Source organism: Cebus imitator, unplaced genomic scaffold (genome assembly GCF_001604975.1).
Source record: "Cebus imitator isolate Cc_AM_T3 unplaced genomic scaffold, Cebus_imitator-1.0 Scaffold102, whole genome shotgun sequence".
NCBI lineage: Eukaryota > Metazoa > Chordata > Mammalia > Primates > Cebidae > Cebus > Cebus imitator.
The window spans coordinates 4093088-4107927 of NW_016107417.1; the positions used below are offsets into that span (position 1 = coordinate 4093088).

At 53.0% G+C, this 14840-nt stretch overlaps 1 pseudogene; it reads left to right on the plus strand.

Moving 5' to 3' along the window:
• Positions 1-1302: 1302 nt before the first annotated feature.
• LOC108310163 lies at positions 1303-11054 on the plus strand (annotated as a pseudogene).
• Positions 11055-14840: the final 3786 nt, after the last annotated feature.

Here is a 14840-nt window from a genome sequence, read left to right on the forward strand (position 1 = left end):
GGAAACCATTTTGTCTCTCTGCATCTACTAAAGCTAGACATAAGTCCACCCTGTGATCCAGCAGTTCCACTCCTAGGCAAATATCCAAGACAAATGAGCACATATTTCCCACCAAAAGACATTTACAAAAATGTTCATAGCAGGGTTACCTAACATAGCCCCAAACTAGAAACACCCGAACGCCCGTCCGTGGTAGACGCTTGATGTATTCAGGCAATGGGCTAGTACAGAACCAGGAAAGCAGAGCGGCTGCTGCGACACACGTCATACGGAGGAATCTCCAACAGAAGAGAAAAGGCAGACACAGAAGAGCGCACCCTGTGGGACTGAGGGCGCTGAAGATCCAGAACGGACAGTAGAACACGCAACAGCAATGGAAGTCAGAATGGAGGTTCCCTCTGGGAGGAGCATGGGGGTCTCCCCAGGGGCCAGGCACGTCCCGGGTCTTGACGCGGGTGCTGGCTGCGTGGCCATGGGTGTGGTCGCCGCAATCACGTTGTCCTCTTAAGATCGGTGTATTTGGCACACTGTGCTGGGGTTGGACCTCAATAAAAGTTTCATTCCAGTCATATTATTTATAGAAAGATACATCTAAGACGAAATGAAAGGAAATACTGAAAAGAAACTAACTTGCCAGAGAAAAAAAGGAACCCCTGAAGGAATACATTTCAAGACCAAATATAAACTCCTTTTGTGACCTGGTCCTTTTCTGCTCTCTGTGGGAGTCCCCAGTGCTTCCTGGGGGGCAAGAAAGGGACATCAAAGCCCCCCAGGCCTCCCCCCCCCCCGCCTCCTCTCTGCCTCAACCCAGAGACAATCTGCTTCCCTCACTCCTGGACAGAAGACAGTCTACATTCCCCCATGGAACACTGAGTAGGCACCTACTGCATGCACTGCACTGCCCTACTGGATCCTTCTCCCCACTCCACACCCCTCTGCACAGAAATGCTGGCTCAAATTTTTGCTAATATGTCACTTGAGCTGCTTGAACCTCTCCCCCAGAGATGGCTCTCAACAGAGTCCCAGGGCCATTCAGGAAGGGTCCTGTCGCCATGAGTCAGCCACTGCAAAGAGGCACTCACCTAAAACAGACTATTTCCATCCCTGTGGCGGGGGAGGGGACAAAGTCCCTCCCCCTGCTGTGTCTGCACCCTTGCAGTGGGCTTGTCATGGTCCGTGGGTACTTCCCTGCTCCTTGCCTTTGAGGTCGTCCATGGAATTTGCTTTGGCTAATGGCACATAAGCAAAAGTGACAACCTGTGGGGTGCCAAGAAGCCTCGTATGTTCCACTGTGAAAGAAGCATGCTGCAGCTGAGCCACCTGCGTAAGGAGGACAGGTGAGTGGAGCCGCACTGCCCCCTGAGCCGCAGATCCGTGGGGAGAAGTGGAGCTGCCTGAGCTGCCCCAGCCAGAAGCCTGCACCAGCCAAGCTCCAGCCAATCCACAAAGTCATGAGGACAACTCACCATTGTTCTAAGCCAGAGTTTGGGGACCATTTGTTACATGACAGTACTGCCCAATAACTAACTGATACATCCCATCCCTTGAGAAATGTGATCACGGGAGGGCACAACACCATGACAACCATTCAGAGGAGGGAGAGGTCAGTGTGGAAGAATCAAGAAGCTCCCTGAGCCGGGCACAGTGGCTCATGCCTGTAATCCCAACACGTTGGGAAACTAAGGCAGGCAGATTACTTGAGCCCAGTTCAAGACCAGCCTGGGCAACATAGTGAGACCCCAACTCTACAAAAAAAATGCCAAAAATCAGCCAGGCATGGTGGTGCGTGACTGTAGTCCCAGCTACTCAGGAGGCTCAGATGGGAGGATCGCTTGAGCCCAGGAGATCAAGGCTATAGTGAGCTGAGATTGCGCCACTGCACTCCAGCCTGGGCAGCAGAGCAAGACCCCATCTCCAAAATGTTCGTAAAAAGCAGCTTCCTGGAGGAAGCCTCCTGCTGTGCGTCAGCCGCCATGTAAGAGGCTTGTACTTGTTTGCATCAGCATCTCTGTGGGTGACTGCCATCACACCGACCTGCTGAGGCTCCTCATCCCCACACCGCAGCTGGAGCTTGGCAGTCCTTGCCTGGGTACCCAGGGGCCACCACCACAACCACCCCCACCCCCACCCCACGCCGTCCAGCCGACGACTGCACCCTGCCCCTCCCTCCTGGCCTAGGCCTCTCCTCTGCACACTGGCCTGGCCCTTTCCAGTACTGCAGTTTGAGACCCCTGCTCTTCAGGGTCCCCAAGTCTCCCCATCCCTGTGGGGAGGGCCCCTGTGTCCCTTTCAGGGAAGACAGCTTCAGTGCTGGAGAATTCAGTTTCCCGAGGCTGTCCACCCACATTCCAGGGAGACAGGGTCACTGAAACCACGGAACAGGTGAAATTGCCGAGGAAGCCCCTGTGGACGAGACAGCCAAGGATAGAACCTACCGGGAGACTTCAGGGGGAGGAAGCAAGCCCCAGCCCCAGGAGAGAGAGAAACATCCCAGAGGCCCTGAGAAGGCCTGGTTTCCAGATGCCGCGGAGGGACTAGGGGAGAAGCCTCCCCCCAGCGTTGGGAGCCGGAGGGCGCCGTGACCTTTGAGAATTCTGCTTCCCCAGCACAAGCTGGCGAGAAGCTGGCTGCAAACGGTTTTCTTCAAAGACCCGCACAAGCCCCCAAGGGCTCCGCTGATTGGACGGCTTCCCGGCCGGGTCCAAGGCCCCTGATGCTGTGTGCCCTCTGAGACAACGCTGAAAGCAGGCTCTCCATTCTCCCCAGAAAAACTGGGCTAAAATTGGGCTGTTTCCTCTTTTTTCCCCTAGGTCGCTGTATTCTGCTTCACTCTACATTCTCCTGTACAAAAGAGACCAAAGCCCATGAATAGGGTTGGGACATTTCCCAAGGAAAAAAAAATCCAAAGCATGTTGGTTTCTCTAGCTGTGGAATGACTGCTCCCTGGTTACCTGAGTCCATCAGTTCTTTTCTGGGAAAGTCCCCGGGGAATCGGCCAAAATCCTGCTCAGACCCGTCCGGTCCCACCTCTGCCCCAGATACCAGTGCCCCTTGGGCAGCGGGGACATCAGTGGACTCACGTTGCCCAATCCAGACACTGTGCAGAGCCAGACTTGTGTTCCAGAAGCTGTTAAAATATCCTCAGAAAGCAAGAAAGGTGGCCGGTGGCTCATACCTGTAATCCCACCACTTTGGGAGGCCAAGGCGGGTGGATCCCTTGAGGCCAGGAGTTCGAGACCAGCCTGGCCAACATGGTGAAACCCCATCTCTACTAAAAATACAAAAATTAGCCGGACATGGTGGCACGTGCCAACGGTCCCAGCTACTCGGGAGACTGAGGCAGGAGAATTGTTTGAACCCAGGAGGTGGAGGTTGCAGTGAGCCGAGATCACACCACTGCACTCCGGCCCGGGCAACAGAGCAAGACTCCCTCTCAAAAAAAAAAAAAAAAAGGAGGCAGGGTGCGGTGGCTCACGTCTGTAATCCCAGCACTTCGGGAGGCCCAGGCAGGTGGATCACTGAGGCCAGGAGCTTGAGACCAGCCTGGCCAACATGGTTGTCAAATCTGTCCCGCAGACCCTGGACGGCAGACGAAATGGGGACCCAGACACAGGCATGCAGCTAGGTGGCTTCCTGGCTCTAGTGGCCAGAGAGCAGCCCCGAGAAACTGGAGCGGCTTGTTTTCATTCCGTGCTGAAAACCCGGAGCCCGCGCGACCTGTAGGTCATTCACATTTATCATTCTGCTTTCAGGGCTCAGTTCCTGGACAACTTCAAACGAGCCGTATCAAGATAACCTCCGAGTCACTCCCTGGCACTTACTCCTCGCCCTCTGCCTCAGGGTTAGAGAACTGCAGCCTTCAGCTATTCTCCCCCGAAGCTACGCAGAGCCTTCCCCCCTTCCAGAAGGCCTCTCCCCTCCCTACAGCTTCTCCCAGCACTCTGACCCATCTCCTACACGTGGTGAAGGCCCATCTCTACTAAAGATACAAACATTAGCCGGGTGTGGTGGTATGTGCCTGTAATCTCAGACAGCCAGGAGACTGAGGCAGGAGAATCACTTGAACCCGGAAGACAGGTTGTGTGAGCCAAGATCGAACCTCTGCTCTCCAGCCTGGGCAACAGGGCAAGGCTCCATCTAAAAAAAAAAAAAAGGAAGGAAGGGAGAGAGGGAGGGAGGGAGGGAAAGGAGCTCCGATGCCCCTCTGTGAAATCTCCCCTCCTAGTCTCCCACAGCCTGTGTGTCCCTGGCGTCTTGCCTCTCCCTCTCTCCTCTCTTCCCTCTCCTCTCTTTCCCATCCTTCTATCTTTACATCACAAAAGTACAAAGACAGGACTCCTCTCTAAGGGCCTGGGAGACTGAGAAATGGACCCTTCTGGGGCAGCATTCCCGCCAGGAGGCAGCAGGAAGGGGAAGGTCCCCCTGGTCGCACTCACGGGCTAGACAATTTCGCTCTTTGACAAAAACAAGCCCTGGTTGCTCCACAGTGGCCTGGGGCTGCAGGTCCTGACCTGACATTTCTGTTGGCCTCTGTCAATCACCCCAGCAGCCAGGTGGGCAGCATTTAGGATGCTCTCAAGAATGTGGAAAAAATGTAACCAGAAAGTCCAGAGGTGACGCATGGTCAGACCTGTCATCAACAGCCATGCTCTTTCTGTCTCTCTGTGCCATCCTCCTGCCCTCAGCCCTCTGTGGTCATGTGGTGGCCACCAGCAGCAGCCGGCTCCCCGGCTCCTTGATCACAATTAGTGGGAGGCGGTCAGCGGTGTGCGTGTGAGCCAGCTCTCTGGGTGGGCACGGGTGTGAGGAAAAGCCCTTATTTGTAGCATGTGCCAATTTCTGTGGTGTAAACACTCTACCCATGGCTGATTTTTTTTTCTGAGACTGAGTCTCACTCTGTCACCCAGATTGGAGTGCAGTGGCACCATCTTGGCTCACTGCAACCTCCGCCTCCTCAATTCAAGCGAATCTCCTGCCTCAGCATCCCGAGTAGCTGGGATTACAGGTGCATGCCACCACACCCAGCTGATTTTTGTATTTTTAGTAGAGACAGGGTTTCATCATGTTGGCCAGGCTGGTATCAAACTCCTGACCTCAGGATATCCACCAACTCGGCCTCCCAGAGTGCTGGGATTAGGGGCATGAGCCACTGCGCCCGGGAACCCCATGGCTGATTTCAAGCCACCAACCTGACTACACAGTTGGGAAGAGATACCCACACAGCTCTGGCACACCCCGGGCAGAGGGGCACCCTTCCCTATGCCAAATATAGAATCCCATGGAACAGAGGATGGCATCACATGGATTATTTAGACCCGTCAGGGCCCATCCCTGGAGGCTGAGTCAATTCTCCCCAAACTATTTTAGCAAGGGCAGGAGGAGAGAGGAGAGGCTGTCAGGAGAGGCAGCTGTGAGGGTCGCAGCCCGGCCCGCTCACCTTCCCAACATTCCTGCCCAGCGGCCTCTTGCAGCTTCTAGAAACTACAGGGAGCCTAAAGACCAGACCTCACTCTGGGCAGTGGGCAGTGGCCGATTCCCGGCTTGAAGACAATGAGCCATGAGGCTGACAGCCAGGGAGACCTCAGGGGTAACTGGAATAGCAAAAGCCGGCACCCCACAGAAGGCCCCAGGAACCCCCTTGGGGCCTCTGTGATGCCTGCCTGCCCCACAATAGCCTGATGCGGTCCCAGTCTGGCCACCCCCAGGCAAACAGGGGGCAGCCAGGAACACTCACTCTGCACCAGCTCGGGGTCTCTTGGTCCCCCTCTAGAGTACCCTGAGTGGGGAGAAAAGAAGCAAGGCCGGAGGGAACAGCCCTGGCCCTGCCACCCGGAGCACCTCTGTCCTAGTTCACGACCATGTTGGCAGATGAGGCATTTTTCGTACAAGCTAAGCCCGGGGCTCTGGGAAGCCAGACAGAGAGCTTTGTAAGAGGTGGGCACACCTGCCTGAAGGCGGAGGTTCCTGCTTCTGCGCCGGGGAGAGGATGGTGGATCTGAAAGGCGCCCCCTCCGCCGCCGCCTCCTGGCCCGGAGCCACGTGGTAGGCTCGCAGTGATGTCTCCCGCGTCGTCTGTGCAGAAAACCTGTTTCTCTCTGCTGCCAGCAAAGCTAATTGCTGAGTTAATTGGCAATGCATTGTTAGGTGGAAAAGAGCAAGTTATAAAACTGCATTTATTGTTTGACGTTATCCTCCAAGGAAAAGAAATGTGTACGTCTATTCATGTGTGTTCTGCATGTGTGCGCATGTGTGTGTTCGTGTATATATGTGCATGTGTGCGTCAGAGGAATCTCTCTGTGCAAATATAAATGGACATAGAAAACTAGAATAGAGGCTAGGCGCGGTGGCTCACTCCTGTAATCCCAGCCCTTTGGGAGGCCAAGGCGGGTGGTTCACAAGGTCAGGAGCTCAAGACCAGCCTGGCTAACATGGTGAAACCCCGTCTCTACTAAAAATACAAAAATTAGCCAAGCGTGGTGACGGGCACCTATAATCCCAGCTACTCAGGAGGTGAGGCAGGAGAATCGCTTGAACCCAGTAGGAAGAGGTTGCAGTGAGCCCAGATCGTGCCACTGCACTCCAGCCTGGGCGACAGAGCGAGACTCCGTCTCAAAAAGAAACAAAACAACAACAACAACAAAAAGAAGACAAGAACAGAACAGGAGTGCTTACTGGGAACAATTTTGCTGCCACCCCAGGGGACATTTGGTAATGTCTGGAGAGATTTCTGGCTGTCACAGCTCAGGGGGAAGGTGCTTCTGACATCCAGAGGATAGAAGCTAGGGACGCTGCTAACCACACAGCAGTGTGCCAGACAGCCCCGCGGCACAGAACCCGCCGGCCCCAAGTGCCAATGGTGCTGAGCTTGAAAGCACCTAATCATAGCAGTGGTCCCCAAGGAGGGAATCACCGGGAATCATTAAAAACGCAAATTCTTAGCCCTTCCCCAGGTCTACCGACTCAGACACTCTGAGGATGGGGCCAGGAAATCTATGTCTTTAACAAACTCTCCAGGTGACTCTAATGCACTCTCCAGCTGGAGAACCACTAGTCTAAGAATAGATGTGTTTCATCTCTGAATGGAGGCACAGTGACTTTTATGTTTTTCTTTTTCTCTGTATTTTCTAACGTCTCTATTTTAGAAATCACTACGTATTACCCTTGTGATCAGAGAAAATATAACCTAAGATCTTAATGAATCCGTGATAGTAAAGTTTCCTTATCAGCTGGGAGGAGAGCAGAAGGTCCCCAGACCAGAATGCTAATCCTGGCTCCATTTAGGAAAACAGGTATGTGACCTTGAATGAGCAAGGTGAGCAGAGCCTCAGCTGCCTCACCTGTGACATGGGGATTACAGTGCTCCCTGCCTTGTAAGTTTCTTGGAGGAATATGTTGAAATCTCAAGCAAGACTGGGTGCGGTGGCTCACACCTGTAATCTCAGCACTTTGGGAGGCCGAGGTGGGTGGATCACCTCTGGTTGGGAGTTCGAGACCAGCCCGACCAACGTGGAGAAACCCCGTCTCTACTAAAATACAAAATTAGCCAGGCGTGGTGGTGCATGCCTATAATCCCGGCTACGTGGGAGGTTGAGGCAGGAGAATCGCTTGAACCCAGGAGGCAGAGGTTGCAGTGAGGCAAGATCGCACCATTGCACTCCAGCCTGGGCAACAAGAGCAAAAATCCATCTCAAAAAAAAGAAAAGAAATCTCAGGCAAAAGCACCCAGTGCTGTTCTGAGTTACCGAGAAGAAGCCAGTAGGTCCACCCAAGCCCACCTTGGGGAGAGGCGATCTTGCCCTGATGTGAGCCAGGCTGACCATGGATGAGAAACTCCCGGTCCCACCCTGGACCCCTCTCCTCCCAACCAGAGCTCTCATGGCACAGTCATTGCGGGGAATGGCGTTCCCTCCCCACATTCGTAAGAATGTGGTTTGCTTCAGCAACGCCTCCTAAACGTTCACATGTGTCCAGCCATTGTTTCTAATGAGGGGGACATTGTGTTTAGGGGAATTTCCTCCATGCATCCATTAAACCGGATGCTGTCGGATGCTACCGCAGAGCAAATGAAGTCTGTTCCACGTGGGAGAATGTTGAAGACAGCACCAGCTCCACTGCCCAGGCAGCTACTACATTGAGCACTTCTGTGAATGTGCAGGACAGGGCACATCTAGACCTGCCCCACTCAAAGCCAGTCCAGCCAATCAGAACTCAGATCTGCCCTGATGGCCCCAGGGTGGAGTGGAGGGCAGGGGGGCCCACACACAGTCAGGACTCAGGCACCAGCTGGAGTAGGACTCCAATATCCTTTTTTTTTTTTGCGGGGGGGAGACAGAGACTTGTTGCCCAGGCTGAAGTGCTGCCTCCCCAGTTTAAGCAATTCTCCTGCCTCAGCCTCCCGAGTAGCTGGGATTATAGGTGCATGCCACCACGCCCAGCTAATTTTTGTATTTTTAGTAGAGATGGGGTTTCTCCATGTTGGTCAAGCTGGTCTCGAACTCCCAACCTCAGGTGATCCCCCTGCCTCGGCCTCCCAAAGTGCTGGGATTACAGATGCGAGCCACCACGCCCAGCCTTCCTCCATCCCTTATGCCTTATGGGTCACCCAACAAATCCAGGTGCACGGTTGGAGGTAAATAATAAAACAAGGCTGTTCTCATTGCCAGAGTGACTCTCAGCAGGACGGAGCTTGGCAAGAGATGAATGTCTTAATCGGTCCTCAATTAGACGGCAGGTGGCACTTTGCATGACCTTGGACAAGTAGCTCGACCTTACTGGGCCTCCATCCCTACATCTGTGAACTGGGATGAAGGGCACACCCATTCAGGGAGCATTTGCCAGAATCTGTGGGGTCACCACCTACAGCACTGAGCGGCCCTGAGTCTGTCCCACAGATAGTAAGTGCTCATTAAATGGTGGCTCTCGGCAGGGTGCAATGGCTCATGTCTGTAATCCCAGCACTTTGGGAGGCCAAGGCAGGTGGATCACCTGAGGCCAGGAGTTCAAGACCAGCCTGGACAACATGGTGAAACACCGTCTCTACGAAAAATACAAAAATTAGCTGGGCGTGGTGGTGCACGCCTGTGGTGCCAGCTACTCAGGAGACTGAGGCAGGAGAATCACTTGAACTCGGGAGGCAGAGGTGCAGTGAGCCAAGATCGTGCCACTGCTCCCCAGCCTGGGTGACAGAGCAAGACTCCATCTTAAAAATAAATAAATAAATAGTAGCTCTTAACTGCCCCAGGCAGGTCTCACACCACGGCCAGGCTCACTCTGGAGTCACCTCTGACTGCTGGACACAGGGTCATTGTTCATTGTCCTTCTGAAGGATTTGGGATTCAGGGCGCCATCCCCCAACCCGAGGACAAGGCAGGGTATTGAGACTCAGTGTTCTCACAGATGAAGGCCCAGGACCCGACTCAGAGCCAAGTCATCCTGTCCCTCAAGCTCCTGGGAAGACAGCTTTGTGCGCAGCCCTCAGCCCAAAACTAGGCACTCCTTGTGGCCTAGGAAATTTGGGGTAAGGGGTCTGTCTTTCAAAGAGAGGAGTGAGGACCTACAGGCCCTGGAGAGGGCGCCAGCCTGAGGGTGGAAGCAGCCACCCCACAGGGTCTCACGTCCATGGCCTCCCCTGGGGACCCATTTTAGTGCCTGCCCAAGCATCAGAGCTGGCTTAGAAGGTGACGGGCATCTGGGTTTTAGCAAGACAAAGAAATAGTGATCCTCAGAGGGCCTGGTGATTACCTGGTGGTTTCCTTGGAAACCAAGTCTCCCGTTCACCTTCCACCTCTTATCTGTCTTCCTCTTTCTCTCCTACCTTGATGGGGGCCAAGAATCCAAGAAAGGTCAGGTCACTACTTTCAAAGCAGAGTGGGCCATCCGTGAAAAGGAGACAATCCCATAATTTCCCTCTCTTTCATCTAGGGACCTTATCTCAGGGTAACCAAGCGAACAAATGTGAGAGGAATGATAGAATTAGAAATTCATTTTTGAAACTTCTGATAAAGCCATTGGTTCCAGCAATGGCTAAAACAAGTAGAGGAGCCCTTCCCGAGTAGGTGGGATTACAGGCTCACACCACAACGCCCGCCTAATTTTTGCATATTTTGGTAGAGACTGGGGTCTCACCATGTTTCCCAGGCTGATCTCGAGCTCCTGGAATCAAGCAATCCGCCCACCTGGGCCTCCCAAAGGGCTGGGATTATAGGCATGAGCCATCGCGCCCTGCCTAATTTTTTAAAAAAGTATCACCAAATGGACAAGACAGGGATGTTGCTGAAAATGTCAGACACAAATTTGGATAACAGTAAGAAGAACTTCTGATGTCCAACTGGAGGAGCCTCAGAAATACAATCAAGGTAATCTACTTCAAACAAATGAACAATTTACAGCTCCTCGAAAAACTAGATGCAAAATACCAGCCCCTCCCTTGCCCACCATTTTGCCTCCTATTAATAAGGTGTGTCGGGACACTTTGCGGAACTGGTGGCAAGAACTTGGTTTGAATATGACGGGCAAGAAAACAGAACTTAATCTGAGGCTCCATGGGCATGCTTACCCTGAGCAACAGCAAGATATGCCTGAAATGTTACAAGAGACCAGAGTACAGCAGTGTTCAAGGAAATGCGAGGCAGTGACCGAGACAGCAAGGCTTCAGAAAAGTTTTGGGATGAATGAGAGAGCAGAAGAGACTAACACAGTTGAAGTGAGAACTCCAGCGCAGGAAGCCATGTTGGCATCGTGGGCAAGAATTGCCGCAAGAGCCGTTCAGCCTGAGGCTGTGAATTTATGTTCCAGTCGTGTTTCTGTTGAGGTCTTTTTGGTGCAAACTTCTGGTGTCAGATGGTGTGTGGTCCGTGGCCAGCAGACACACAGGGTTGGGTACGCCTGCAGTTTCATGCAGGGCAGACCTGGTGCCTACCACTCACAGGAGGATTTCTCTCTTCTTGTTACCTGCCTGCGTTTTCCCATCCCCAGGCATAGAAGATATGTTATGCCCCGACTGTGCTAAGAGGAATAAGAAGATGATGACAACGTTAATGACAATAGAGAAGTAGCAATGACCTGCTTGAGTACAGTGTACTAGAGAAGGTGGGATGTACTTTCAGACCATGTACCCTCTTATGAAGGAATGGAAGAGGAGACAATTTGAATGAATCCTCCGATCTACAAAACAAAGTCATTGTGACTAGAATGCAGGTTGACTAGTGACACAGCCCCATCTAAAGAGCCCCTTTCTGTATGCCTGAAAACCCATGAAAATAAAGTCACTGCAATTGGGGGAAAAAAAAACATATAGAGGAAAAGTTGATGGGTGTTCCCAGTTAATAACGAGCCATCCCTAAATGAGTTGACTGAATACGAGTTGACAGGGCTCAGCTGGGCAGATCTCACCTGGGGGCTCTCATACAGTTGGAGCCAAATGGCAGCTGGGACTGGGGTAATTTGAAAACTCAACTGGACGGGATGCGCAGGACAGCTTCAGCAGTCCGGTGTCTGGTGCCTCGGCTGAGTCTGCAGGAGACAGCAGGGGCTGGCGGGTCTCTCTGTCTCTCTCTCTCTCTCTCTCTCTCTTTCTCTTCCCCCCCCCGTGTGTATCTCTCTTTCTCTCCCTCTCTCTGTCTCTCTCTCTCTCTCTCTGTGTCTCTCTTTCTCTCTCTCCCTTTTCTGTCTCTCTCTCTTTATGTGCCTCTCCCCATGGTTAGCTTGGGCTTCCTCACGTCACGGTGGTCACAGAATAAATAGTCTCACTCCTTCCCTGGCAGCTGGCTTTCCCCAGAGTGCGTGTTCTGAAAGACTGGAGACTTTCACAGGACAAGGCTTCCAGGACCCGGCATCAGTAATCACACAAGCTCACTCCACCACACCCTAATGGGCAAAAGCAAGTCAGAGAGCCAGCCCGGATTCAGCCCCGGAGAGGAGACTGCCTAAGGGTGTGAACACTGGAAGCACATTCATTGGGGACCATCTTTGAAGATGAGCTATGAAACGAGGAACTTTACCATGGGCGGCTTGAGCTGTCACCCTCTGAACCCACAGGTTCTTTTGAGCAACGCTAACAGAGAGACAAGCCGACCATGAAGGCCCCCGATAAGACAGTGAGGAGTGCCAGAACCACCCAGGGCGTGTTCTTGGGGAAAGAAAAGGTGAACCTCATTCTCATTGAGCCTCTAATGCTGACGTCCACTTACAGGAAGCACTGGGGAGGGAGGTGAGTCCAGCGCCACAAGGAAGCAGACCGAGGGGTCCAGGATGTGGGGCAAACCGAAGGAGAAATAGCCAGGTTTCTATAATAAGTCAATGCCGTTAAAGTTAGAAAAGGAAGGGCGGGCATCAGCCCAAGACTGGAAGGGCCTTAAGAAACTTAAGGACCTGGCCGGTGCAGTGGCTCACACCTGTAATCCCAGCACTTTGGAGGCCAAGGCTGGAGGATCAGCTTGAGCCCAGGAGTTTGAGATCAGCCTGGGCAACATAGCAAGGCCCCATCTCTACAGAAAATTTTAGCATTCCCCAGGCATGGTAGCACATGCTGAATATTAAGTCCCAGCTACTTGTGAGGCTGAAAGAGGAGGATCCCTTGAGCCCAGGAGTTTGAGGCTGCAGTGAGCCATGATCACACTACTGCACTCCAGCCTGGGTGACAGAACAAGACCCTGTTTCTAAAAAAAACGGAATAAATGACAGACCTAATGAACAAACACTGCACATGAGCCTTTTCTGAATCCAGATGCTAGCAGTATACAAAGCCCATTTTAGGGCAAACAGGAAACTTTGATTATGGACCGGGTCTAAGATGGCCCCAAGGGGCTAGCATTTATTTTGTTAGGTGTGATCATGGCTTCGTGGTTATGTAAGAAAATATCTTTGTTTCAGAGGAAGATACAAAGGTGAAGCTACATGATGATTGAGATTTTATTTTAAATACTCCAACAGAAAGAAAGAAAGAGAGAGAAGAAAGAAAGAGGAGGCAGGTGAAGCAACGTGGCAGAGTCGCGCTGATGTTCCAGTCCGTGTGAGTGACGGGTACGTGGGGCATCACTGCACCGCTGTCTCCACTCGTGTGTGTGTTTGAAATGGCTTGTAATAAAAAGAAATATTTTAAAGAGGAGCCATGGAGAAGAAGCCTTTCATCCCCTACTGCTCCTGACAGCGTGGCCTTGCGCTGGAATCATTTGTCACCGTAAAGCTCGGCTGCCCAGACCTCGTCAGGCACAAACGCAGCCTTTCAAAGTCACCTTTCATGAAGCCAGAGGCCGTGTTTCTAAGCTGTCGGCGGCCACCCCTCCTGTTGTGAACTGGGGTCTCTGCTAAGCGAAATGGCAGATTTTAGCTCCTGAAGAATAGCGGCCCCCGACCCTGACTCAGGATCGCACATCCCCAGGGTTCCGTCTGCATTGTGGGGGCGACATCGGCATCTAGCAGACCCCGCAGGCCACACGCTATATCAGGAAGGCTTAAAGCAGACAGAGGGAAGGAGGTCAGATGCATGGCATGTACGAGTCCACATGTGCACACCCCGAAACACACACAGGCGAGAGAGGGAGAGAGAGGGGCTTAATTGGCTGTGGTCAATCTCATTCAGGCTAGATCTTGCTTCTTCCTCTGTAGAAAGAGGGGGCCAGAACAGTGGTCCCTCATCTCCTGGCTGACCCGGGAGAGATGTCTCAATGTAGATGTTTTTGAAATTCCCTGGTGACTCCAAGGTCATGGTTCTAGGTCAGCTGTTGGGGACCCCAGGTCCTTAGCATATGGAGTCCGTGGCCCCCATGGAGCTCAGAGGGGCTGACTCAGACCTCTCTTGGGAGAGAAAGGAGTGGAGAGGGCAGATTCCTGGCCTGGGAGCAGAGGCCCAGGCTCAGACCCAGCCAGGCAGAGCCACTGCCTCTCGGGGTCTCATCCGCCAACCAGGAGCCAGTTGCAAGTATGGGCCAAGGCGCCTACCTCTGACATTCCGCAGATGGTAAGGGGCAAGAAGTAACATGCTAACCCCCTGTTCACCCAACATGGCTGAGCCTTGGTGCCTTTGGGTGGCTGGCTCGGCCTCCAACACCTACATGCAGCGATGCACAGCGACTTTGAGCAAGTTTGATTTCTCACGGGCAGGTCTGAATCTTACCTCCACTACCTTTCCAAGGAGAGCCCTGGCTGAGCCAGTGTCTCCCCCGGGAGATGTCATCTGAGCCCCAGGTCTCGCCTGAGCACACAAGAGACGGAGCTTTACAAGGAAGACACGTGAGCTCAAGGTGTGACAAATGCTGAGGGACAAATGACTCTCCCAGGAGAGGTCTGAGTCAGCCCCTCTAAGCTCCACGGGGGCCATGGACTCCATATGCTCAGGCCCTGGGGCCCCCAACAGCTGATCTATAACCATGACCTTGGAATCTCCAGGGAATTTCAAAAACAGGCAGAGTTCCACATCTATGTGCCCTGCCTGGGCTGCCCTTGGCCCCAGAAAAACTCTTGAGACCCACCACGTAATCCATCAATGCAACCCAAGTGGATCTGCAAAAATCAGCCCAAGTTTTATTCTTTCCCGTAATTAACCAGGCGACAGAATCTAATGCACCAGTCCACCTTCCAGCTGGGTGGTGACTCAGGGACATCCTCGTGCACACACATCTAGGTGCACACAGAGTTTAACGGGAAGATGCCAAGCCACACTGCAGACAAACTGGGGGCCCTGCCCACCCTCACCTGACTAAGCCCTCCTTCTAGGGACTGCCCCTGGACGCTGGACAAGTCTCTGGCCCCTGGCCTTCATCAGGAAGGAGGGAGAGGCCATCTACAGACTGGCCGGGACCGGAACCAGCAATCCACATACTGTGTCACACCACCAGCAGGTG